This window comes from Pseudophryne corroboree, chromosome 11 (genome assembly GCF_028390025.1).
Source record: "Pseudophryne corroboree isolate aPseCor3 chromosome 11, aPseCor3.hap2, whole genome shotgun sequence".
Classification (NCBI taxonomy): Eukaryota; Metazoa; Chordata; class Amphibia; order Anura; family Myobatrachidae; genus Pseudophryne; species Pseudophryne corroboree.
This window is the reverse complement of record NC_086454.1, coordinates 12,036,323-12,059,084: the sequence shown is the minus strand read 5'-3', so window position 1 is coordinate 12,059,084 and position 22,762 is coordinate 12,036,323. Positions and strand designations below refer to the sequence as shown.

Here is a 22,762-nt window from a genome sequence, read left to right as displayed (position 1 = left end):
GGGGTAGGAGTGATGGTGGCTGTTCTTTCTGTTTATGGGGGGAGGTGCGGGGTGGGAGTGATGGTGGCTGTGCTTTCTGTTTATGGGGGGAGGTGCAGGGGGGGAGTGATGGTGGCTGTGCTCTCTGTTTATGGGGGGAGGTGCAGGGTGGGAGTGATGGTGGCTGTGCTTTCTGTTTATGGGGGGAGGTGCAGGGTGGGAGTGATGGTGGCTGTGCTTTCTGTTTATGGGGGGAGGTGCAGGGTGGGAGTGATGGTGGCTGTGCTTTCTGTTTATGGGGGAGGTGCAGGGGGGGAGTGATGGTGGCTGTGCTTTCTGTTTATGGGGGGAGGTGCAGGGTGGGAGTGATGGTGGCTGTGCTTTCTGTTTATGGGGGGAGGTGCAGGGTGGGAGTGATGGTGGCTGTGCTTTCTGTTTATGGGGGGAGGTGCAGGGTGGGAGTGATGGTGGCTGTGCTTTCTGTTTATGGGGGGAGTGCTTTCTGTTTATGGGGGGAGATGCAGGGGGGGAGTGATGGTGGCTGTGCTTTCTGTTTATGGGGGGAGGTGCAGGGAGGGAGTGATGGTGACTGTGCTTTCTGTTTATGGGGGGAGGTGCAGGGTGGTAGTGATGGTGGCTGTGCTTTCTGTTTATGGGGGGAGGTGCAGGGTAGGAGTGATGGTGGCTGTTCTTTCTGTTTATGGGGGGAGGTGCAGGGTGGGAGTGATGGTGGCTGTTCTTTCTGTTTATGGGGGGAGGTGCAGGGGGGGAGTGATGGTGGCTGTGCTTTCTGTTTATGGGGGGAGGTGCGGGGTGGGAGTGATGGTGGCTGTGCTTTCTGTTTATGGGGGGAGGTGCAGGGTGGGAGTGATGGTGGCTGTGCTTTCTGTTTATGGGGGGAGGTGCAGGGGGGAGTGATGGTGGCTGTGCTTTCTGTTTATGGGGGGAGGTGCAGGAGGGAGTGATGGTGGCTGTGCTTTCTGTTTATGGGGGGAGGTGCAGGGGGGGAGTGATGGTGGCTGTGCTTTCTGTTTATGGGGGGAGGTGCAGGGGGGGAGTGATGGTGGCTGTGCTTTCTGTTTATGGGGGGAGGTGCAGGGTGGGAGTGATGGTGGCTGTGCTTTCTGTTTATGGGGGGGAGGTGCAGGGGGGGAGTGATGGTGGCTGTGCTTTCTGTTTATGGGGGGAGGTGCAGGGGGGGAGTGATGGTGGCTGTGCTTTCTGTTTATGGGGGGAGGTGCAGGGGGGGAGTGATGGTGGCTGTGCTTTCTGTTTATGGGGGGGAGGTGCAGGGTGGGAGTGATGGTGGCTGTGCTTTCTGTTTATGGGGGGAGGTGCAGGGTGGGAGTGATGGTGGCTGTGCTTTCTGTTTATGGGGGGAGGTGCAGGGGGGGAGTGATGGTGGCTGTGCTTTCTGTTTATGGGGGGAGGTGCAGGGGGGGAGTGATGGTGGCTGTGCTTTCTGTTTATGGGGGGAGGTGCAGGGGGGGAGTGATGGTGGCTGTGCTTTCTGTTTATGGGGGGAGGTGCAGGGTGGGAGTGATGGTGGCTGTGCTTTCTGTTTATAGGGGGAGGTGCAGGGGGGGAGTGATGGTGGCTGTGCTCTCTGTTTATGGGGGGTGGTGCAGGGGGGGAGTGATGGTGGCTGTGCTTTCTGTTTATGGGGGGAGGTGCAGGGTGGGAGTGATGGTGGCTGTGCTCTCTGTTTATGGGGGGAGGTGCAGGGGGGAGTGATGGTGGCTGTGCTTTCTGTTTATGGGGGGAGGTGCAGGGGGGAGTGATGGTGGCTGTGCTTTCTGTTTATGGGGGGAGGTGCAGGGTGGGAGTGATGGTGGCTGTGCTTTCTGTTTATGGGGGGAGGTGCAGGGGGTGGGAGTGATGGTGGCTGTGCTTTCTGTTTATGGGGGGAGGTGCGGGGTGGGAGTGATGGTGGCTGTGCTTTCTGTTTATGGGGGGAGGTGCAGGGTGGGAGTGATGGTGGCTGTGCTCTCTGTTTATGGGGGGAGGTGCAGGGTGGGAGTGATGGTGGCTGTGCTCTCTGTTTATGGGGGGAGGTGCAGGGTGGGAGTGATGGTGACTGTGCTTTCTGTTTATGGGGGGAGGTGCAGGGGGGGAGTGATGGTGGCTGTGCTTTCTGTTAATGGGGGGAGGTGCAGGGGGGGAATGATGGTGGCTGTGCTCTCTGTTTATGGGGGGAGGTGCAGGGTGGGAATGATGGTGGCTGTGCTCTCTGTTTATGGGGGGAGGTGCAGGGTGGGAATGATGGTGGCTGTGCTTTCTGTTTATGGGGGGAGGTGCAGGGGGGGAATGATGGTGGCTGTGCTTTCTGTTTATGGGGGGAGGTGCAGGGGGGGGAGTGATGGTGGCTGTGCTTTCTGTTTATGGGAGGAGGTGCAGGGGGGGAGTGATGGTGGCTGTGCTTTCTGTTTATGGGGGGAGGTGCAGGGGGGGAGTGATGGTGGCTGTGCTTTCTGTTTATGGGGGGGGGTGCAGGGGGGGAGTGATGGTGGCTGTGCTTTCTGTTTATGGGGGGAGGTGCGTGGTGGGAGTGATGGTGGCTGTGCTTTCTGTTTATGGGGGGAGGTGCAGGGTGGGAGTGATGGTGGCTGTGCTTTCTGTTTATGGGGGAGGTGCAGGGGGGGAGTGATGGTGGCTGTGCTTTCTGTTTATGGGGGGAGGTGCAGGGTGGGAGTGATGGTGGCTGTGCTTTCTGTTTATGGGGGGGAGGTGCGGGGTGGGAGTGATGGTGGCTGTGCTTTCTGTTTATGGGGGGAGGTGCAGGGGGGGAGTGATGGTGGCTGTGCTTTCTGTTTATGGGGGGAGGTGCAGGGGGGGAGTGATGGTGGCTGTGCTTTCTGTTTATGGGGGGAGGTGCAGGGTGGGAGTGATGGTGGCTGTGCTTTCTGTTTATGGGGGAGGTGCAGGGGGGGAGTGATGGTGGCTGTGCTTTCTGTTTATAGGGGGAGGTGCAGGGGGGGAGTGATGGTGGCTGTGCTCTCTGTTTATGGGGGGAGGTGCAGGGTGGGAGTGATGGTGGCTGTGCTTTCTGTTTATGGGGGGAGGTGCAGGGTGGTAGTGATGGTGGCTGTGCTTTCTGTGTATGGGGGGAGGTGCAGGGTGGGAGTGATGGTGGCTGTGCTTTCTGTTTATGGGGGGAGGTGCAGGGTGGGAGTGATGGTGGCTGTGCTTTCTGTTTATGGGGGGAGGTGCAGGGTGGGAGTGATGGTGGCTGTGCTTTCTGTTTATGGGGGGAGGTGCAGGGGGTGGGAGTGATGGTGGCTGTGCTTTCTGTTTATGGGGGGAGGTGCGGGGTGGGAGTGATGGTGGCTGTGCTTTCTGTTTATGGGGGGAGGTGCAGGGTGGGAGTGATGGTGGCTGTGCTCTCTGTTTATGGGGGGAGGTGCAGGGTGGGAGTGATGGTGGCTGTGCTCTCTGTTTATGGGGGGAGGTGCAGGATGGGAGTGATGGTGACTGTGCTTTCTGTTTATGGGGGGAGGTGCAGGGGGGGATTGATGGTGGCTGTGCTTTCTGTTTATGGGGGGAGGTGCAGGGGGGGAATGATGGTGGCTGTGCTCTCTGTTTATGGGGGGAGGAGCAGGGTGGGAATGATGGTGGCTGTGCTCTCTGTTTATGGGGGGAGGTGCAGGGTGGGAATGATGGTGGCTGTGCTTTCTGTTTATGGGGGGAGGTGCAGGGGGGGAATGATGGTGGCTGTGCTTTCTGTTTATGGGGGGAGGTGCAGGGGGGGGAGTGATGGTGGCTGTGCTTTCTGTTTATGGGAGGAGGTGCAGGGGGGGAATGATGGTGGCTGTGCTCTCTGTTTATGGGGGGAGGTGCAGGGTGGGAATGATGGTGGCTGTGCTCTCTGTTTATGGGGGGAGGTGCAGGGTGGGAATGATGGTGGCTGTGCTTTCTGTTTATGGGGGGAGGTGCAGGGGGGGGAGTGATGGTGGCTGTGCTTTCTGTTTATGGGAGGAGGTGCAGGGGGGGAATGATGGTGGCTGTGCTTTCTGTTTATGGGGGGAGGTGCAGGGTGGGAATGATGGTGGCTGTGCTCTCTGTTTATGGGGGGAGGTGCAGGGTGGGAATGATGGTGGCTGTGCTCTCTGTTTGTGGGGGGAGGTACAGGGGGGGAGTGATGGTGGCTGTGCTCTCTGTTTATGGGGGGAGGTGCAGGGTGGGAGTAATGGTGGCTGTGCTTTCTGTTTATGGGGGGAGGTGCAGGGTGGGAGTGATGGTGGTTGTGCTCTCTGTTTATGGGGGGAGGTGCAGGGGGGGGGAGTGATGGTGGCTGTGCTTTCTGTTTATGGGGGGAGGTGCGGGGGGGGAGTGATGGTGGCTGTGCTTTCTGTTTATGGGGGGAGGTGCAGGGGGGGGAGTGATGGTGGCTGTGCTTTCTGTTTATGGGGGGCGGTGCAGGGTGGGAGTGATGGTGACTGTGCTTTCTGTTTATGAGGGGAGGTGCAGGGGGGGAGTGATGGTGGCTGTGCTTTCTGTTTATGGGGGGAGGTGCGGGGTGGGAGTGATGGTGGCTGTGCTTTCTGTTTATGGGGGGAGGTGCAGGGGGGTAGTGATGGTGGCTGTGCTTTCTGTTTATGGGGGGAGGTGCAGGGTGGGAGTGATGGTGGCTTTGCTCTCTGTTTATGGGGGGAGGTGCAGGGTGGGAGTGATGGTGGCTGTGCTTTCTGTTTATAGGGGGAGGTGCAGGGGGGAGTGATGGTGGCTGTGCTCTCTGTTTATGGGGGGAGGTGCAGGGTGGGAGTGATGGTGGCTGTGCTTTCTGTTTATGGGGGGAGGTGCAGGGTGGTAGTGATGGTGGCTGTGCTTTCTGTGTATGGGGGGAGGTGCAGGGTGGGAGTGATGGTGGCTGTGCTTTCTGTTTATGGGGGGAGGTGCAGGGTGGGAGTGATGGTGGCTGTGCTTTCTGTTTATGGGGGGAGGTGCAGGGTGGGAGTGATGGTGGCTGTGCTTTCTGTTTATGGGGGGAGGTGCAGGGGGTGGGAGTGATGGTGGCTGTGCTTTCTGTTTATGGGGGGAGGTGCGGGGTGGGAGTGATGGTGGCTGTGCTTTCTGTTTATGGGGGGAGGTGCAGGGTGGGAGTGATGGTGGCTGTGCTCTCTGTTTATGGGGGGAGGTGCAGGGTGGGAGTGATGGTGGCTGTGCTCTCTGTTTATGGGGGGAGGTGCAGGATGGGAGTGATGGTGACTGTGCTTTCTGTTTATGGGGGGAGGTGCAGGGGGGGAGTGATGGTGGCTGTGCTTTCTGTTTATGGGGGGAGGTGCAGGGGGGGAATGATGGTGGCTGTGCTCTCTGTTTATGGGGGGAGGAGCAGGGTGGGAATGATGGTGGCTGTGCTCTCTGTTTATGGGGGGAGGTGCAGGGTGGGAATGATGGTGGCTGTGCTTTCTGTTTATGGGGGGAGGTGCAGGGGGGGAATGATGGTGGCTGTGCTTTCTGTTTATGGGGGGAGGTGCAGGGGGGGGAGTGATGGTGGCTGTGCTTTCTGTTTATGGGAGGAGGTGCAGGGGGGGAATGATGGTGGCTGTGCTCTCTGTTTATGGGGGGAGGTGCAGGGTGGGAATGATGGTGGCTGTGCTCTCTGTTTATGGGGGGAGGTGCAGGGTGGGAATGATGGTGGCTGTGCTTTCTGTTTATGGGGGGAGGTGCAGGGGGGGGAGTGATGGTGGCTGTGCTTTCTGTTTATGGGAGGAGGTGCAGGGGGGGAATGATGGTGGCTGTGCTTTCTGTTTATGGGGGGAGGTGCAGGGTGGGAATGATGGTGGCTGTGCTCTCTGTTTATGGGGGGAGGTGCAGGGTGGGAATGATGGTGGCTGTGCTCTCTGTTTGTGGGGGGAGGTACAGGGGGGGAGTGATGGTGGCTGTGCTCTCTGTTTATGGGGGGAGGTGCAGGGTGGGAGTAATGGTGGCTGTGCTTTCTGTTTATGGGGGGAGGTGCAGGGTGGGAGTGATGGTGGTTGTGCTCTCTGTTTATGGGGGGAGGTGCAGGGGGGGGGAGTGATGGTGGCTGTGCTTTCTGTTTATGGGGGGAGGTGCGGGGGGGGAGTGATGGTGGCTGTGCTTTCTGTTTATGGGGGGAGGTGCAGGGGGGGGAGTGATGGTGGCTGTGCTTTCTGTTTATGGGGGGCGGTGCAGGGTGGGAGTGATGGTGACTGTGCTTTCTGTTTATGAGGGGAGGTGCAGGGGGGGAGTGATGGTGGCTGTGCTTTCTGTTTATGGGGGGAGGTGCGGGGTGGGAGTGATGGTGGCTGTGCTTTCTGTTTATGGGGGGAGGTGCAGGGGGGTAGTGATGGTGGCTGTGCTTTCTGTTTATGGGGGGAGGTGCAGGGTGGGAGTGATGGTGGCTTTGCTCTCTGTTTATGGGGGGAGGTGCAGGGTGGGAGTGATGGTGGCTGTGCTTTCTGTTTATGGGGGAGGTGCAGGGTGGGAGTGATGGTGGCTTTGCTCTCTGTTTATGGGGGGAGGTGCAGGGGGGGAGTGATGGTGGCTGTGCTTTCTGTTTATGGGGGGAGGTGCAGGGGGTGGGAGTGATGGTGGCTGTGCTTTCTGTTTATGGGGGAGGTGCAGGGGGGGAGTGATGGTGGCTGTGCTTTCTGTTTATGGGGGGAGGTGCAGGGTGGGAGTGATGGTGGCTTTGCTCTCTGTTTATGGGGGGAGGTGCAGGGGGGGAGTGATGGTGGCTGTGCTTTCTGTTTATGGGGGGAGGTGCAGGGGGTGGGAGTGATGGTGGCTGTGCTTTCTGTTTATGTGGGGAGGTGCAGGGGGGAGTGATGGTGGCTGTGCTTTCTGTTTATGGGGGAGGTGCAGGGGGGGAGTGATGCTGGCTGTGCTTTCTGTTTATGGGGGAGGTGCAGGGGGGGAGTGATGGTGGCTGTGCTTTCTGTTTATGGGGGGAGGTGCAGGGTGGTAGTGATGGTGGCTGTGCTTTCTGTTTATGGGGGGAGGTGCAGGGGGGGAGTGATGGTGGCTTTGCTCTCTGTTTATGGGGGGAGGTGCACGGTGGGAGTGATGGTGGCTGTGCTTTCTGTTTATGGGGGAGGTGCAGGGGGGGAGTGATGGTGGCTGTGCTTTCTGTTTATGGGGGAGGTGCAGGGTGGGAGTGATGGTGGCTGTGCTTTCTGTTTATGGGGGAGGTGCAGGGGGGGAGTGATGGTGGCTGTGCTTTCTGTTTATGGGGGGAGGTGCAGGGTGGGAGTGATGGTGGCTGTGCTTTCTGTTTATGGGGGAGGTGCAGGGGGGGAGTGATGGTGGCTGTGCTTTCTGTTTATGGGGGAGGTGCAGGGTGGGAGTGATGGTGGCTGTGCTTTCTGTTTATGGGGGAGGTGCAGGGGGGGAGTGATGGTGGCTGTGCTTTCTGTTTATGGGGGGAGGTGCAGGGAGGAGTGATGGTGGCTGTGCTCTCTGTTTATGGGGGGAGGTGCAGGGTGGGAGTGATGGTGGCTGTGCTTTCTGTTTATGGGGGAGGTGCAGGGGGGGAGTGATGGTGGCTGTGCTTTCTGTTTATGGGGGAGGTGCAGGGGGGGAGTGATGGTGGCTGTGCTTTCTGTTTATGGGGGAGGTGCAGGGGGGGAGTGATGGTGGCTGTGCTTTCTGTTTATGGAGGGAGGTGCAGGGTGGTAGTGATGGTGGCTGTGCTTTCTGTTTATGGGGGGAGGTGCAGGGTGGGAGTGATGGTGGCTGTGCTTTCTGTTTATGGGGGGAGGTGCAGGGAGGAGTGATGGTGGCTGTGCTCTCTATTTATGGGGGGAGGTGCAGGGTGGGAGTGATGGTGGCTGTGCTTTCTGTTTATGGGGGAGGTGCAGGGGGGGAGTGATGGTGGCTGTGCTTTCTGTTTATGGGGGAGGTGCAGGGGGGAGTGATGGTGGCTGTGCTTTCTGTTTATGGGGGGAGGTGCAGGGTGGAGTGATGGTGGCTGTGCTTTCTGTTTATGGGGGGAGGTGCAGGGTGGGAGTGATGGTGGCTGTGCTTTCTGTTTATGGGGGGAGGTGCAGGGTGGGAGTGATGGTGGCTGTGCTCTCTGTTTATGGGGGGAGGTGCAGGGTGGGAGTGATGGTGGCTGTGCTTTCTGTTTATGGGGGAGGTGCAGGGTGGTAGTGATGGTGGCTGTGCTTTCTGTTTATGGGGGGAGGTGCAGGGTGGGAGTGATGGTGGCTGTGCTCTCTGTTTATGGGGGGAGGTGCAGGGGGGGGAGTGATGGTGACTGTGCTCTCTGTTTATGGGGGGAGGTGCAGGGTGGGAGTGATGGTGACTGTGCTTTCTGTTTATGGGGGAGGTGCAGGGGGGGAGTGATGGTGGCTGTGCTTTCTGTTTATGGGGGGAGGTGCAGGGGGGGAGTGATGGTGGCTGTGCTTTCTGTTTATGGGGGGAGGTGCAGGGTGGGAGTGATGGTGGTTGTGCTCTCTGTTTATGGGGGGAGGTGCAGGGGGGGGAGTGATGGTGGCTGTGCTTTCTGTTTATGGGGGGAGGTGCAGGGTGGGAGTGATGGTGGCTGTGCTTTCTGTTTATGGGGGAGGTGCAGGGGGGGAGTGATGGTGGCTGTGCTTTCTGTTTATGGGGGAGGTGCAGGGGGGGAGTGATGGTGGCTGTGCTTTCTGTTTATGGGGGAGGTGCAGGGGGGGAGTGATGGTGGCTGTGCTTTCTGTTTATGGGGGGAGGTGCAGGGTGGTAGTGATGGTGGCTGTGCTTTCTGTTTATGGGGGGAGGTGCAGGGTGGGAGTGATGGTGGCTGTGCTTTCTGTTTATGGGGGGAGGTGCAGGGAGGAATGATGGTGGCTGTGCTCTCTGTTTATGGGGGGAGGTGCAGGGTGGGAGTGATGGTGGCTGTGCTTTCTGTTTATGGGGGAGGTGCAGGGGGGGAGTGATGGTGGCTGTGCTTTCTGTTTATGGGGGAGGTGCAGGGGGGGAGTGATGGTGGCTGTGCTTTCTGTTTATGGGGGAGGTGCAGGGGGGGAGTGATGGTGGCTGTGCTTTCTGTTTATGGGGGGAGGTGCAGGGTGGTAGTGATGGTGGCTGTGCTTTCTGTTTATGGGGGGAGGTGCAGGGGGGGAGTGATGGTGGCTTTGCTCTCTGTTTATGGGGGGAGGTGCAGGGGGGGAGTGATGGTGGCTGTGCTTTCTGTTTATGGGGGGAGGTGCAGGGTGGTAGTGATGGTGGCTGTGCTTTCTGTTTATGGGGGGAGGTGCAGGGGGGGAGTGATGGTGGCTTTGCTCTCTGTTTATGGGGGGAGGTGCAGGGGGGGAGAGATGGTGGCTGTGCTCTCTGTTTATGGGAGGAGGTGCAGGGTGGGAGTGATGGTGGCTGAGCTTTCTGTTTATGGGGGGAGGTGCAGGGTGGGAGTGATGGTGGCTGTGCTTTCTGTTTATGGGAGGAGGTGCAGGGGGGGAGTGATGGTGACTGTGCTTTCTGTTTATGGGGGGAGGTGCAGGGGGTAGTGATGGTGGATGTGCTTTCTGTTTATGGGGGGAGGTGCAGGGTGGGAGTGATGGTGGCTTTGCTCTCTGTTTATGGGGGGAGGTGCAGGGTGGGAGTGATGGTGGCTGTGCTTTCTGTTTATGGGGGGAGGTGCAGGGTAGGAGTGATGGTGGCTGTGCTTTCTGTTTATGGGGGGAGGTGCAGGGGGGGGAGTGATGGTGGCTTTGCTCTCTGTTTATGGGGGAGGTGCAGGGGGGGAGTGATGGTGGCTGTGCTTTCTGTTTATGGGGGGAGGTGCAGGGGGGGAGTGATGGTGGCTGTGCTTTCTGTTTATGGGGGGAGGTGCAGGGGGGTAGTGATGGTGGCTGAGCTTTCTGTTTATGGGGGGAGGTGCAGGGTAGGAGTGATGGTGGCTGTGCTTTCTGTTTATGGGGGAGGTGCAGGGGGGGAGTGATGGTGGCTGTGCTTTCTGTGTATGGGGGGAGGTGCAGGGTGGGAGTGATGGTGGCTGTGCTTTCTGTTTATGGGGGGAGGTGCAGGGGGGAGTGATGGTGGCTGTGCTCTCTGTTTATGGGGGGAGGTGCAGGGTGGGAGTGATGGTGGCTGTGCTTTCTGTTTATGGGGGAGGTGCAGGGGGGGAGTGATGGTGGCTGTGCTTTCTGTTTATGGGGGAGGTGCAGGGGGGGAGTGATGGTGGCTGTGCTTTCTGTTTATGGGGGAGGTGCAGGGGGGGAGTGATGGTGGCTGTGCTTTCTGTTTATGGGGGGAGGTGCAGGGTGGTAGTGATGGTGGCTGTGCTTTCTGTTTATGGGGGGAGGTGCAGGGGGGGAGTGATGGTGGCTTTGCTCTCTGTTTATGGGGGGAGGTGCAGGGGGGGAGTGATGGTGGCTGTGCTTTCTGTTTATGGGGGGAGGTGCAGGGTGGTAGTGATGGTGGCTGTGCTTTCTGTTTATGGGGGGAGGTGCAGGGGGGGAGTGATGGTGGCTTTGCTCTCTGTTTATGGGGGGAGGTGCAGGGGGGGAGAGATGGTGGCTGTGCTCTCTGTTTATGGGAGGAGGTGCAGGGTGGGAGTGATGGTGGCTGAGCTTTCTGTTTATGGGGGGAGGTGCAGGGTGGGAGTGATGGTGGCTGTGCTTTCTGTTTATGGGAGGAGGTGCAGGGGGGGAGTGATGGTGACTGTGCTTTCTGTTTATGGGGGGAGGTGCAGGGGGTAGTGATGGTGGATGTGCTTTCTGTTTATGGGGGGAGGTGCAGGGTGGGAGTGATGGTGGCTTTGCTCTCTGTTTATGGGGGGAGGTGCAGGGTGGGAGTGATGGTGGCTGTGCTTTCTGTTTATGGGGGGAGGTGCAGGGTAGGAGTGATGGTGGCTGTGCTTTCTGTTTATGGGGGGAGGTGCAGGGGGGGGAGTGATGGTGGCTTTGCTCTCTGTTTATGGGGGAGGTGCAGGGGGGGAGTGATGGTGGCTGTGCTTTCTGTTTATGGGGGGAGGTGCAGGGGGGGAGTGATGGTGGCTGTGCTTTCTGTTTATGGGGGGAGGTGCAGGGGGGTAGTGATGGTGGCTGAGCTTTCTGTTTATGGGGGGAGGTGCAGGGTAGGAGTGATGGTGGCTGTGCTTTCTGTTTATGGGGGAGGTGCAGGGGGGGAGTGATGGTGGCTGTGCTTTCTGTGTATGGGGGGAGGTGCAGGGTGGGAGTGATGGTGGCTGTGCTTTCTGTTTATGGGGGAAGGTGCAGGGTGGGAGTGATGGTGGCTGTGCTTTCTGTTTATGGGGGGAGGTGCAGGGGGGGAGTGATGGTGGCTGTGCTTTCTGTTTATGGGGGGAGGTGCAGGGGGGGAGTGATGGTGGCTTTGCTCTCTGTTTATGGGGGGAGGTGCAGGGGGGGAGTGATGGTGGCTGTGCTTTCTGTTTATGGGGGGAGGTGCAGGGTGGTAGTGATGGTGGCTGTGCTTTCTGTTTATGGGGGGAGGTGCAGGGGGGGAGTGATGGTGGCTTTGCTCTCTGTTTATGGGGGGAGGTGCAGGGTGGTAGTGATGGTGGCTGTGCTTTCTGTTTATGGGGGGAGGTGCAGGGGGGGAGTGATGGTGGCTTTGCTCTCTGTTTATGGGGGGAGGTGCAGGGGGGGAGTGATGGTGGCTGTGCTCTCTGTTTATGGGAGGAGGTGCAGGGTGGGAGTGATGGTGGCTGAGCTTTCTGTTTATGGGGGGAGGTGCAGGGTGGGAGTGATGGTGGCTGAGCTTTCTGTTTATGGGGGGAGGTGCAGGGGGTAGTGATGGTGGATGTGCTTTCTGTTTATGGGGGGAGGTGCAGGGTGGGAGTGATGGTGGCTGTGCTTTCTGTTTATGGGGGGAGGTGCAGGGTAGGAGTGATGGTGGCTGTGCTTTCTGTTTATGGGGGGAGGTGCAGGGGGGGGAGTGATGGTGGCTTTGCTCTCTGTTTATGGGGGAGGTGCAGGGGGGGAGTGATGGTGGCTGTGCTTTCTGTTTATGGGGGGAGGTGCAGGGGGGGAGTGATGGTGGCTGTGCTTTCTATTTATGGGGGGAGGTGCAGGGGGGGAGTGATGGTGGCTGAGCTTTCTGTTTATGGGGGGAAGGTGCAGGGTGGGAGTGATGGTGGCTGTGCTTTCTGTTTATGGGGGGAGGTGCAGGGTGGGAGTGATGGTGACTGTGCTCTCTGTTTATGGGGGGGAGGTGCAGGGTGGGAGTGATGGTGGCTGTACTTTCTGTTTATGGGGGGAGGTGCAGGGGGGAGTGATGGTGTCTGTGCTTTCTGTTTATGGGGGAGTGATGGTGACTGTGCTCTCTGTTTATGGGGGGGAGGTGCAGGGTGGGAGTGATGGTGGCTGTGCTTTCTGTTTATGGGGGGAGGTGCAGGGTAGGAGTGATGGTGACTGTGCTTTCTATTTATGGGGGGAGGTGCAGGGGGTGGGAGTGATGGTGGCTGTGCTTTCTGTTTATGGGGGGAGGTGCAGGGGGTGGGAGTGATGGTGGCTGTGCTTTCTGTTTATGGGGGGAGGTGCGGGGTGGGAGTGATGGTGACTGTGCTCTCTGTCTATGGGGGGGAGGTGCAGGGTGGGAGTGATGGTGGCTGTGCTTTCTGTTTATGGGGGGAGGTGCGGGGTGGGAGTGATGGTGGCTGTGCTTTCTGTTTATGGGGGGAGGTGCGGGGTGGGAGTGATGGTGGCTGTGCTTTCTGTTTATGGGGGGAGGTGCAGGGTGGGAGTGATGGTGGCTGTGCTTTCTGTTTATGGGGGGAGGTGCAGGGGGGAGTGATGGTGGCTGTGCTCTCTGTTTATGGGGGGAGGTGCAGGGGGGGGAGTGATGGTGGCTGTGCTTTCTGTTTATGGGGGGAGGTGCAGGGTGGGAATGATGGTGGCTGTGCTTTCTGTTTATGGGGGGAGGTGCAGGGTGGGAGTGATGGTGGCTTTGCTCTCTGTTTATGGGGGGAGGTGCAGGGGGGGGAGTGATGGTGGCTGTGCTCTCTGTTTATGGGGGGAGGTGCAGGGTGGGAGTGATGGTGGCTGTGCTTTCTGTTTATGGAGGGAGGTGCAGGGTGGGAGTGATGGTGGCTGTGCTTTCTGTTTATGGGGGGAGGTGCAGGGGGGGAGTGATGGTGGCTGTGCTTTCTGTTTATGGGGGAGGTGCAGGGTGGGAATGATGGTGGCTGTGCTTTCTGTTTATGGGGGGAGGTGCAGGGTGGGAGTGATGGTGGCTTTGCTCTCTGTTTATGGGGGGAGGTGCAGGGGGGGGGAGTGATGGTGGCTGTGCTCTCTGTTTATGGGGGGAGGTGCAGGGTGGGAGTGATGGTGGCTGTGCTTTCTGTTTATGGGGGGAGGTGCAGGGGGGGAGTGATGGTGGCTGTGCTTTCTGTTTATGGGGGGAGGTGCAGGGGGGGGAGTGATGGTGGCTGTGCTCTCTGTTTATGGGGGGAGGTGCAGGGTGGGAGTGATGGTGGCTGTGCTTTCTGTTTATGGGGGGAGGTGCAGGGGGGGAGTGATGGTGGCTGTGCTCTCTGTTTATGGGAGGAGGTGCAGGGGGGGAGTGATGGTGGATGTGCTTTCTGTTTATGGGGGGAGGTGCAGGGTAGGAGTGATGGTGGCTGTGCTTTCTGTTTATGGGGGGAGGTGCAGGGGGGGAGTGATGGTGACTGTGCTCTCTGTTTATGGGGGGAGGTGCAGGGTGGGAATGATGGTGGCTGTGCTTTCTGTTTATGGGGGGAGGTGCAGGGTGGGAGTGATGGTGGCTTTGCTCTCTGTTTATGGGGGGAGGTGCAGGGGGGGGAGTGATGGTGGCTGTGCTCTCTGTTTATGGGGGGAGGTGCAGGGTGGGAGTGATGGTGGCTGTGCTTTCTGTTTATGGGGGGAGGTGCAGGGGGGGAGTGATGGTGGCTGTGCTTTCTGTTTATGGGGGGAGGTGCAGGGGGGGAGTGATGGTGGCTGTGCTTTCTGTTTATGGGGGAGGTGCAGGGTGGGAATGATGGTGGCTGTGCTTTCTGTTTATGGGGGGAGGTGCAGGGTGGGAGTGATGGTGGCTTTGCTCTCTGTTTATGGGGGGAGGTGCAGGGGGGGGAGTGATGGTGGCTGTGCTCTCTGTTTATGGGGGGAGGTGCAGGGTGGGAGTGATGGTGGCTGTGCTTTCTGTTTATGGGGGGAGGTGCAGGGGGGGAGTGATGGTGGCTGTGCTTTCTGTTTATGGGGGGAGGTGCAGGGGGGGGAGTGATGGTGGCTGTGCTCTCTGTTTATGGGGGGAGGTGCAGGGTGGGAGTGATGGTGGCTGTGCTTTCTGTTTATGGGGGGAGGTGCAGGGGGGGAGTGATGGTGACTGTGCTCTCTGTTTATGGGGGGAGGTGCAGGGTGGGAATGATGGTGGCTGTGCTTTCTGTTTATGGGGGGAGGTGCAGGGGGGGAGTGATGGTGACTGTGCTTTCTGTTTATGGGGGGAGGTGCAGGGGGGGAGTGATGGTTGCTGTGCTTTCTGTTTATGGGGGGAGGTGCAGGGTGGGAATGATGGTGGCTGTGCTTTCTGTTTATGGGGGGAGGTGCAGGGTGGGAGTGATGGTGGCTGTGCTCTCTGTTTATGGGGGGAGGTGCAGGGGGGGAGTGATGGTGGCTGTGCTCTCTGTTTATGGGGGGAGGTGCAGGGTGGGAGTGATGGTGGCTGTGCTCTCTGTTTATGGGGGGAGGTGCAGGGGGGGAGTGATGGTGGCTGTGCTCTCTGTTTATGGGGGGAGGTGCAGGGGGGAGTGATGGTGACTGTGCTTTCTGTTTATGGGGGAAGGTGCAGGGTGGGAGTGATGGTGGCTGTGCTTTCTGTTTATGGGGGGAGGTGCAGGGGGGGAGTGATGGTGGCTTTGCTCTCTGTTTATGGGGGAAGGTGCAGGGTGGGAGTGATGGTGGCTGTGCTTTCTGTTTATGTGGGGAGGTGCAGTGGGCAGTAATGGTGGCTGTGCTTTCTGTTTATGGGGGGAGGTGCAGGTGGGGAGTGATGGTGGCTGTGCTTTCTGTTTATGGGGAGATGTGCAGGGGGGGAGTGATGGTGGCTGTGCTTTCTGTTTATGGGGGGAGGTGCGGGGTGGGAGTGATGGTGGCTGTGCTCTCTGTTTATGGGGGGAGGTGCAGGGGGGGAGTGATGGTGACTGTGCTTTCTGTTTATGGGGGGAGGTGCAGGGTGGGAGTGATGGTGGCTGTGCTTTCTGTTTATGGGGGGAGGTGCAGGGGGTGGGAGTGATGGTGGATGTGCTTTCTGTTTATGGGGGGAGGTGCAGGGGGGGAGTGATGGTGGCTGTGCTTTCTGTTTATGGGGGGAGGTGCAGGGTGGGAGTGATGGTGGATGTGTTTTCTGTTTATGGGGGGAGGTGCAGGGTAGGAGTGATGGTGGCTGTGCTTTCTGTTTATGGGGGGAGGTGCAGGGGGGAGTGATGGTGGCTGTGCTTTCTGTTTATGGGGGGAGGTGCAGGGGGGAGTGATGGTGGCTGTGCTTTCTGTTTATGGGGGGAGGTACAGGGTGGGAGTGATGGTTACTTTGCTTTCTGTTTTGTGTGTGGGTCTGAGCACTAGAGAGAGACAGTGGCTTACCGTGTCCATTATGATGCATATGTCTGACGTACTGTGTTAATATTACCTGCACTGTGTGTGGGTAGACTGTAGTTTGTTACATGCTAATTATGCCACCTTCATGTGCTGGCGGCAATCCCTCTAAAATCAAACATTATGAAAACCCTCCCCTCCAGAAGTCCTGCGTTTGCCCCTGATGAGGTTCTCTATGTGTAAATGACATGTTCCACATTTAGTAGAATTTATAATATATGAATAGAGCTGGGACGACAATGGGGTCACTTCATTTTGCTTTTTATTTTGGTTGGGGTAATACAGAGGGCGTCCGTGCCGAACAAAAATGATAATGGTGCATTCCATGCTGTGCCGTAGAACAATCCAGAACATGGCTCTCTACTGCTGCCCATTCCGTAGCTAGTTCATTCCCCCTGTGGTATGATACGAGGAGATCATGCAGAACGTGTAAATAATTTTAAAACCATGCGTCTGCTCTAAACGTTTATTTGATAATGTAAGCGCAGGAGCTCCCTTGTGTTATGGAGGCTCTGTACAAAAGTTATTGATTGGAAAATGTTGAGAAACCTTTCGACATCGTAGTGTATTATCTCATCGATTAAAATGAAGAACATCGAGGTTTTGTCATTTCTCCAAGTCTGATTGTCTTCCACCTAGGAAGGAGTATTTATACTGCTTATGTGTGGCAGGGGATTCAATTGTACAAGGTGGATGGCACATTGTGGCCGCCGGTATCGTAAGTTTTCCTTCGCTGCACATAGAGGTGCGAGGTAAAGCTTGCGATGTCAGCACTACCGTAACTGGCTGATACTGCATGTGTGCGTGCAGGCATCGCTGCAAAGACAGTGGTACTTTGTGTACAATTGGTCACCCCTCAAGGTATTGGTGACTGAATGTTAAGAGTTGTTACCAGTATCCAGATTAATAGGAAAGTAGTTTTTGCAATGCAGGGAGATTAAGTATTGGAGAGGGTTATTGGTGGAAGAAGATGTGGCTACTATATGGAGGTGTGAGGTGCGGTGCCCCTGGATTGGCTGGGCTGGATGGCTCTAGTGTGGCATACCTTTACATTTGATTAACACTTATCACTTACTAATTTCTTCACTAACACTATTTCTTTATTTTAATTACATCTCATTATTTTTGTATCACTTTCTATATATAGCTTCGGCTTCCTAACACTAATTTATTAACACTATAGTTTTTTCACTGGTATGCTGCCCTGGTCTTTCTGGCTTATGCTGATTTTTGGGGTGCCGCACACTGCACCTAGATATAGCGCTAGGGACCCCCAATATACAGAGAGGCCTTAATGTGGCTTGGGGGCTTATTCATACATTTGCACACATACTGTATGTATGGTTACAGGTGTCATTCAGGGTGCTGGGGGAAACAAAATGCAAACACCTAAATATCATTAAGCTATTTGAGCATCTGTTACTATATACAGAGCCGGCCCTAACCAATATGATGCCCTAGGCAAGATTTTGTCTGGTGCCCCCTAGCACCGCCACTAGTTCTGCAGGAGATGCCTGGCATGAATCAGCTGGCAGCTCTGCTAACGTCAGGCGCCTTTTGTTAATGAAAATGCATCTTATTTGCATTACTATGTGGCTAGGATGCACAAGCAGCTTCTGCTGATTAATATGATATGCAGCATGCCTATATTTTGCGGCTGTATCTGAATACGAAATGCTACATTACAGTGATTTCCAGGAATACACTGTAATGTAGCATTTCATATACAGATACAGCCGCAGTCACACACAGAATATAGGCATGCTGCATATCATTTTAATCAGCAGAAGCTGCTGGTGCCCCTAAGCATACCAAATGCCCTAGACACTTGCCTAGTTTACCTATGCCTAAGGCCGGCTCTGACTATATATGTCTACTTTATAACATTGCGAGCTGAGCTTTATTTTAAAGAAGGGTAGGGGGTGCTGACTGCCATGAACAATGAACCATCCTATTCCCACCCCTCCTCAGAAGCCGACACAGTGTCAGCTTTACTTGTACTGTATTTCTCCGCAACCAGGGGATCTAGTATCTGCCATATCAAGACCTGATATTCCCTAGTTTCTACTGTTCTGAATCTAAGCAGCTAAAAGAGACATCATCTACCAGACTTCCAGATGGGAGGGTGGGACACACTTGCTATGTGACACTACACACATCATTGGAAGTGTTGTGTATTGGTCCACTAGAGTGTTCTCTGACTCAGCACAGATGGCTTCTTTCTTAGGGGGTCATTCCGAGTTGTTCACTCGTTGCCGATTTTCGCAGCTGAGTGATTAAGGCAAAAATGCGCATGCGCATGGTACGCAGTGCGCATGCGCTAAGTATTTTAGCACAAAACTTAGTAGATTTACTCACGTCCGAACGAAGAATTTTCATCGTTGAAGTGATCGGAGTGTGATTGACAGGAAGTGGGTGTTTCTGGGCGGAAACACCGTTTTCTGGGAGTGTGCGGAAAAACGCAGGCGTGTCAGGGAAAAACGCGGGAGTGTCTGGAGAAACGGGGGAGTGGCTGGCCGAACACAGGGCGTGTTTGTGATGTCAAACCAGGAACGAAACGGGCTGAGCTGATCGCAGTGTAGGAGTAAGTCTGGAGCTACTCAGAAACTGCTAAGAATTTTCTATTCGCAATTCTGCTAATCTTTCGTTCGCTATTCTGCTAAGCTAAGATACACTCCCAGAGGGCGGCGGCCTAGCGTGTGCAATGCTGCTAAAAGCAGCTAGTGAGCGAACAACTCAGAATGACCCCCTTAGTGCGGGGAAAGTGGTCACTGTGTTGAGCTACTTAATGTAGCACTATGGAGAGGCTGGTGGTTTCAGGTACATAATACCAAGCAGTAATCTTGTCACTGTTAGTACATTGTGGCTCTCACTGTGTTTGTGATCACTTCCTCCAGGTGCCCTGGTTTTCTCCAAAAACACACTGGAGGATTAGCAGATTTCTTATTACAGGAAGATGTGTCTACAAGAGGTTTTTTTTATTGTGCTATAACTTGTTTTCCCTACTACTATATAAAAATTAAAGGTTGTATGTTTGTTGCTCAATCATGGGCAAACCATTAAATCAATTGACTTGACAATCAGTAAAGAATACTTTAGGGACCCGCTGTTAGGGAACCCAAGCACAATTGTGTAAGACCATTAGAGCCATGAGAGGGTTTTTGTTTATAACATCTGCCCATTGTTCCCTTCCTGTGTTAGATGTACACACTGGTACTTAGGATGCCACCAGGACTTACACCTCTAGCAGTAGGGGCTTACCCAATTGGCTGAGACCTCAGGATTTTGGGCTGGAGTAATATACAAAGTAAGAACACATTCACACTGAGACACAAAGGGTTAATGCAGGCCAGGATCAGGACCGCAGCGAAGCAGGTGAAACACAGTGAGTTGGAAAGGAGCACTGTGCAAATCTAACTCTCTCTGCACATGTTACATCTGCCACACCTGCACTGCACATAGTTTTGCCCATTAGAGGAAAATGTTGTTTTACAATCAACCTTGAATTAGGCCCCTAGTGTATTATTTACAGTAGAAGTGCTTAAGTTGAGCTTTATTAATGGTCATTCCACTCCAAGTCACTAACTGTATGCTGAAGCTGGGGAGAGCTACTGGGCATACTTTATAGTAGTTCCTCCAGAGAGTCTTCAATCCTTTATCAAGATGGCCACCGTCTGCACGTGGGCAGTGCCATATCGTGACTGTATTAGAGCACCACAGTGGGAGACGGACGTCTTCCACTTAGCTGCTCAGAGGCGCTGCTATTGCTGATAATCCACCATGCAAAAAAAGACGCTGGTAACGCTTCCATCCTGCACCGCGACCTTCAGACAGTCACCGGCTGGTGACCTGTATGATCCGCTCAGACTCCGCTCCATGCAACAATTCTGTGTTTGCAAAACTTTGAGCACAGCTGTACAATCACACTGCTGCTTCATATACCGCGCCTCTGGGCTGCTCGTTGTATCAGGGCATCTGCTGGTGCGTACATACACCCTGCCATACTACCATCACTTGTACACACATATTCCAACAACACAAATGTTGTATCAGTTGTAGAGTATTTCTCTATTCCATGCAACCCTTTTCTCTTATTAACATTCATGAACGATACGCTAATATCTATTCAGAAGCATTTACTAATTAATCGACCTTCCCTATGCATTGGTAGTCAGGCAGTGGTTGCTGAAGAAAGAGGAGGCGGTGGGGGAAACTAACGCTATACAATTTCATTGAGTATCTTCCTCTACAAAGGGATTAGCTGCACAGTAATTCTATTGTCCCTTTTTACCATTGTAGATGATACTGATGTAAAGTACAGTACCAATGCAGACCAATTACTGCAGCCCATTAGGGGAAGTTCTTGCAGGGTGACTGTTCCGAGCCATTGAATAAAACAAAAAAAGTGAGAACAAAACGCGATGCTTTTGAAGACAAGTCCCCATGCATTCCGGGAATGTGTTTGAAAATGGCGTTAGGAGTTGAAAGGAAGGTTTTATCATTTTTATCATTGAACATAGCAAAAAGGATTGCTGAAGTGTCCTTCCCACTGGGCCTGATGGGTTCACAGCAGAACGCTGACTTTACCAGCTGTAACTTCTTGTGTAACCCTTAAGCCTATTTAAAGGGCACTGTCCGCTTTAAGTGACTTTACAGAGGTTTGCTTTTGTCTATTGTGCCAATACTAATGGAAGAAGCCGCTTCCAACGTGACCCTTCAACCCTGGTGGAAAGTGCGCTGTTCCCAAACTTCGCACTAACCCGCTGTAACCCCGGAAGCAGTCACAGAATGATCGGAAAAATCTTTTCAAAACTTTTACACATCAGCTGAAGTAACTGAAATGGGAAAATAATGTAATGTTGGGGAGCAGGGCGTTTCGGAAGGGGCCGGCCTTATTAACCTCTGCATCGTTCTCTGGCATTGCAGGGAATTCATGTTTCATGCAACTTTTCTCATTGTTTCTATGCAACCGCTATTCACTTTACTGATTTCTTGTAGTTCTAGTAACGCTTAGGGGTCTATTTTCTAAGCCTTGGATAGGTATAAAGTGGACGGAGATAAAGTACCAGCCAATCCGCTCTTAACTATCATTTTTCAAACCCAGCCTGTGACCTGACAGTTAGGAGCTGATTGACTGGTACTTTATCTCTCTCCACTTTAACTCCATCAGTGGCTTAGTAAATAGACCTTAGATTTGGTTGGTGGAAGGTCACCCTTTAACTACCTGCGTTCCTTGTCAGATTCGCACCAGTGGAAGCAACAATATTGTTTCCCAATTCGCATCGTGTTGCCAGTGCCAGAAATAGCTTTTTTTAAACTCTACTTGAGCAAATTTTGATATAGATGTTTTTGGAGAGATGGATAGGGAATGCCAAATGTGAGGACTATGGGTCTGATACACAGTTGTATGCAAACCTGATTGCTTGTAAGTAACTCTGATGGTGGGTGGACTGTGCATGGGTTGGAGCTGTGGTACAGCACGTCGGCTCCAGTCACAGTGTCGGAGAAGCCGCAGCCTGAGTGACGGGCTGCAGCCCTTTGGGGAAGTGGAAGTGGGTGTTTCAGAAAACAGGGCGTCCTCTTCTTCTGGATGTGCCAATATCAGTGCCTGTGTCTTCCAATGCAGATTTACTGGCCTCGGCGGCCATTCTCAGTAAGGTTTGGTTACTCCAATAGCCAATGCATGCCCGAAGGTTTCTCTGCCTTCTTCATATTCTCTTTATTGAATGAAATACGAGAGATGCAGCTCCTCAGAAGATTGCTGTATCCGAGTCACAAACCTTTTATGTGTCTTTTACAGCTCAAATACAAAGTTTATGAGATTATATAATCAATGTTTTTTGGGGTAAAATAGGAAATCAAATATCTACTAAAATTAATCAACATTCCAGATTTATTTTTTTACTGCATTTGAAGATATATTTTCATTTCAAGTTCTACAGAAATACTCCCTGGAGGTGTTTGTTCTAAAGTTCAGACCAATCAATTTGAAACCACAAGAATAGTGTAAGATATTGACATAGCGGCTGGGCTGCTGGTAGCGTCGTAATGCCATTATCTGATGGGTGGAAGATGCAGCCAGGCTTGGACTGGCCCACTGGGGTACAGGGGAAACCACCGGTGGGCCCTACTGCCTGGGGGCCCGCCTCCTGCTCTAAGGATCAGGTTCTAGACTGTGCACTTGAATTATACATTATACATATGTTACATTATACTGGACTATGGTGTATTTTCTATACAGTGCATTGCTGTTATTAATCTGGTACATTATCATGCATGCAGCAGCTGAATGTACTGTATATATTTATGAAGGGGCCCAGACGTTGCACTCTCTAATGGTTAGTCAGACCAATGAGGTGGCAGGCCACCCCCCCTCAGCAGACTGGCCACACCCCCAAACATGGGCCCCTACCATTGCATCCCCTCGGTGGGCCCTACATGCCCCATTCCGACACTGTATGCAGCTAAATCACACGATGTAAATGCACCCAAGAAAAACGCACATTTGGCTTACAGTAGCTTGTAGAGATTACTGTACGTTTAGGCAGGGTGTGGATCATTGGGTCGACAGTAACTAGGTCGACAGTCATTAGGTTGACCACTATTGGTCGAAAGTGACTAGGTTGGCTAGGTCGACACCTAAGAGAGGACCTGTTATTGCAGGGTCCCTGCGTGTTTCCAGACTTACCGCGGCTGCGTTTGACGGCGTGGAGGTTGAACGCCAAATCTTAGCTCGGAAGGGTATTCCTGGGGAGGTCATCCCCACTCTCCTTAAGGCTAGAAAGGAGGTCACGGCAAAACATTATCACCGTATTTGGAGAAAGTATGTGTCGTGGTGTGAAACCAAAGCAGCTCCTGCAGAGGAGTTTCACTTGGGTCGTTTCCTCCATTTTTTGCAGGCAGGCGTGGATGCAGGCCTGAAATTGGGTTCCATCAAAGTGCAGATTTCGGCTTTATTTTCTGTCAAAAAGATTTGGCCGCCCTTCCTGAGGTTCAGACTTTCGTGAAGGGAGTGCTGCATATCCATCCTCCGTTTGTGCCACCCGTGGCCCCGTGGGATCTTGAAGTGGTGTTACAGTTTCTTATGTCTCACTGGTTTGAACCTTTGCGTAAGGTTGAGTTAAAGTTTCTCACTTGGAAAGTGGTCATGCTTTTGGCCTTGGCGTCTGCCAGACGAGTGTCAGAATTGTCGGCTTTGTCTCACAAGAGCCCATATTTGATTTTTCATGTGGATAGAGCGGAATTGAGGACTCGTCATCAATTTCTGCCGA

General features: G+C 54.3%; 1 long non-coding RNA gene across 1 annotated transcript in view; it reads right to left on the bottom strand.

Moving 5' to 3' along the window:
* LOC134970298 (uncharacterized) overlaps positions 1-22,762 on the bottom strand; it is a 266,541-nt gene that overhangs the window by 238,947 nt on the left and 4,832 nt on the right. The gene's annotated exons all lie outside the window — the stretch shown is intronic.